The following is a 3,619-nucleotide window of genomic DNA, read 5'->3' as shown; positions in this document are numbered from 1 at the left end:
TCCGTCGACTGTCAGCATTTTCACATTCTGAGTGATAAGTGCATCTTGTACGAGATGAAACAACGCCGCATCAAATGCACGCACCCCCTTTACGTGGGCTTTGCCATTCTTGAAATATCCAAAGTCCGAATGTACAGCTTCATCTACGAGTCGCTCTTTTCTCGCTTGACATGTCCAGTGCAATTGATCTATAGCGACACGGACAGCGTAATTTTTTCTCTCACGTGTGAAAGCCTGGAAGAGCAGCTGATGAAGATTGAGAGTGAGTTAGATCTGTCTTCCTATCCGACGGACCACCCACTTTTCAACGACGAGCACGCGAATCAGATGGGGTACTTCAAAGACGAGACGGGGGGCGGAGTTATTCAGGAAGTCGTAGCCATCCGAGCGAAAATGTACAGCATTCTCTTGGCTGGGACACACAAACAGATCGCGAGAGCCAAAGGAGTTAAGAAAGACGTGGTGAGGAAACATTTATTGCACGAAGTGTACCGAGATTCTCTGTTCAATGAAAAGGCGGTCTCTCAGAAGCAGTGCACCATCCAGAGTATAAAGCAAACGATGTACACCATTTCGAGACTCAAGAAGAGCTTGGTCCCCTACGACGACAAACGCTATCTCGTGGATGCCGTACACTCCTTCCCTTATGGGAGCTGCGAATACGGTAAGCTTTCCTAGTATTTTGACGCGTATAGGATTACGATAGTACTCCCTCTTTGTGCAGCACAGGAAAACCCGGAAGAGAGCCCGAGACCGTCGACGTCAGGCATCGAGTAACCGCGGAACAAAGAGCTGCACGCGCATGTAATCGAGAATAAAAGTTCTAGTCGAGACATCCCTCTCTCTCTCTCTCTCGCAGACAGGAGCAGCACGGGACATCGTGGCAGTGTGGTAGCGGAATGGGTGTACGAAAAGAATTACCATTCCGTCATCGTGCTGACGCAGTGACCCGCGCAATGACGACGCTGCGATGAAGATACCCCATATCCTTTCTCTTGAGGCAAGTCAGGGAGGGTGCAGGCATCTATCGACCAAGTCCTTTGTATGTATTCAATAAAGATGTTTCAGTGAAAGAACACACAGAGTCTCGTCAAAGTTATTCGGTCTGTTTAATGCGTTGCATGTCAATAACCAAGCGGTATTTCAATAAATCAGTGACAAAGTTGACGATGTAGACTGCTTGCAAATGTCGCTGCTTCCGCAGGGCGTGCTTAATATGAGCGATGGCACGAGCGAGAAGGTCCACGATGTCTGCAGCGATGTAGTTGAATTCTGCGTTGGCCAAGCTCACAAATTCGCTCATCAGTCCCAGGGGTCCGTCAGGAACCGTTATGCAGACGTTCTTGTAACGGGCGTAAATTCGACGCACCATCTCCTGCAGCGGCCCCGGCGAGATCTCTCCTATATTGCCAAAGCCTACCATGTCTATCACGTAGCGAAAAGCAGTGATGACGAGCTCGTTGCGGGGACTTTCGCCGTTGAAACATTCCTTCTCCACTTCTTCCCAAGAAGCGTGGGTACGGGAACAATTTTGTAAAGAGTGGTAGCTGAACATCTTCACGTAGTGATGACGCGAGCGCGGTGCGCGCTGCCTTTATAGAGATAAACGCGCGCGCGCAAAGAACGGAGAATGAAAGCGAAACTGAAAAGCCACCCGTCGCCGCTAGGAGCGCGCGCGCAGCAGCAGAGAGCCGAAACCGAAAACACCCGCGGCCGGCGCAGGGGGCGCTAGGAGCGCGCGCGCGCGCATGCGCGGACGGGTGGAGCAGAGGGCGCGCGCGCGTCGCCTCTCTCAGTTTCTCTCGGACCGTCGCGGAAGACGGACGTGCGCTCCGCGCGCTCGCTCAGTTGCTGGCTGGATCTCGTAGGGAGCAGACGTATGTTCTCCGCGCTCGCTCAGTTTCTGCCTGGAAGTTGCCGCGGGGGAAAAGGTGAGTGAGTGATTTGACGCGCTCCTTTTCTCGTATGTTTGCCGTGTTTAGCGGTGACCGCGCTCGTGTTAAGCCTTTTCTCGCATGTTTAGACTTGTTTTGCGGTGTCCAAGCCTGTTGACGCATGTTTAGCGATGTGTGGTTCCCGCCTTGTGTTAGCTGCATAGTGTTGGGCCTAAGCGATCGCCCCCGTAAGCCTCTTTCCTCGTATGTTTGCCGTGTTTAGCGGTGACCGCGCTCGTGTTAAGCCTTTTCTCGCATGTTTAGCGATGTGTGGTTCCCGCCTTGTGTTAGCTGCGTAGTGTTGGGCCTAAGCGATCGTTCCCGTAAGCCTTTTTCCCCGATGTGTACTGTTTTCTGTTTTAGCAGTAGCGGTTAGACCTTTTCTCTCGCATGCCTAGACTTGCTTAGCAGTGCTGTCATTTTTACCCGCCGCTAGTATCTTGTTCTGTCTTTCTCGTCTAGAGCTATGATGGTGGCGCCATCTGGTGTGATGCCTTGCAACTAAGTGGCCACCTGTCGTCGATCTCTGCAACTGCTGGGTGCAAACTACCAACATGGCGGACGCTGGTCACTCGGGTGTTGCGGAGCGGCTTCTTCGCCGCGGCATCGTTGATTTTCGAATAAATTGTTTCTCTCCACTCTATTTCTATCTTTTTATTTTATTTTCTGCCTATTTTTTTTATTTTTTATGACCACGATTATCCGGAAACGCACATCTTGGTCTGGACGCAAGATAGACATTCCCCAATTAGTGTGATGGCTCCCTGGAGGGTGCTGATTAATGTGGGGGGTCCCAATTAGCTCTAATTGCTAATTAATGGCGTCCAGGCCAGATGTGCGTTTCCGGATAAACGTGGTCAGTACTTACTACTGTGGTATAGATTTTATTTCCTCTTGTGTCGTTCCTTGTTCTGTTTGTTGGCTAGGAGCGTGCTATGCGGTGAAGTGCAATATCTTCTTTGTATTGGAATAGATTTTATTTCCTCTTGTGTTCGTGTCGTTCTTTGTTCTGTTTGTTGGCTAGGAGCGTGCTATGTGCTGAAGTGGAATATCTTCTTTGTATTGGTATAGATTTTATTTCCTCTTGTGTTCGTGTCCCATAGTCCTCCAGAGTCTCTGCTGTTCACATTTAACTGCATACAACTATCAGAACTTCCCGCTATTGCACTGATGGTTCTCACGTATAGGAATATTAGACGTTTTATAATACAATTTGTAATTTTGATTGTAATCGTATTGATTAAGAATATCTTCTTTGATTAAATGCGCTATCAATTCTGATTCATTGAAAACTTGTGATTACTGTGAATAAAAATATTGTGTTTGATTTGTGATACCTATTCAATGCTAATGTATCATACCTGTAATAAGTATATTCTTTGTTACGTGTATTGTGTTCCTTCTATTTCAGATTTTTGGTTAAGTTTTTCCCATTCACGCAGAGCCATAACATAATTCCTAATGACTTTAATAAACATATTTTCACTTGTACTTTTGTGTATGGCTATCCTTTGCATGTAAACAGCCTACTGCACACCTGTTGTAGCTGGGAAAAATTACGATTCAGGTCGACTCAGGCTGAAAAATGACGAAAGTCGGCGGCCCGGGCTGAAGGGTAAACGCGCACGCAGCCCTCCGGCCACGCGACGCCCACAACAGCAGCCCTCCACTCGAGCGCCGCCCAC

At 48.7% G+C, this 3,619-nt stretch overlaps 1 long non-coding RNA gene across 1 annotated transcript; it reads left to right on the top strand.

The window, feature by feature from the left end:
- The first annotated feature begins 1,532 nt into the window (after window positions 1-1,532).
- Window positions 1,533-2,577, top strand: LOC135387110 (uncharacterized). Its single transcript, XR_010420859.1, has 2 exons — window positions 1,533-1,931; window positions 2,397-2,577. It is a non-coding gene; the product is annotated as an uncharacterized LOC135387110 (long non-coding RNA).
- Window positions 2,578-3,619: the final 1,042 nt, after the last annotated feature.

This window comes from Ornithodoros turicata, chromosome 3 (assembly GCF_037126465.1).
Source record: "Ornithodoros turicata isolate Travis chromosome 3, ASM3712646v1, whole genome shotgun sequence".
NCBI lineage: Eukaryota > Metazoa > Arthropoda > Arachnida > Ixodida > Argasidae > Ornithodoros > Ornithodoros turicata.
The sequence above is the reverse complement of the archived record's forward strand: the minus strand, read 5'-3'. Positions and strand labels throughout refer to the sequence as shown.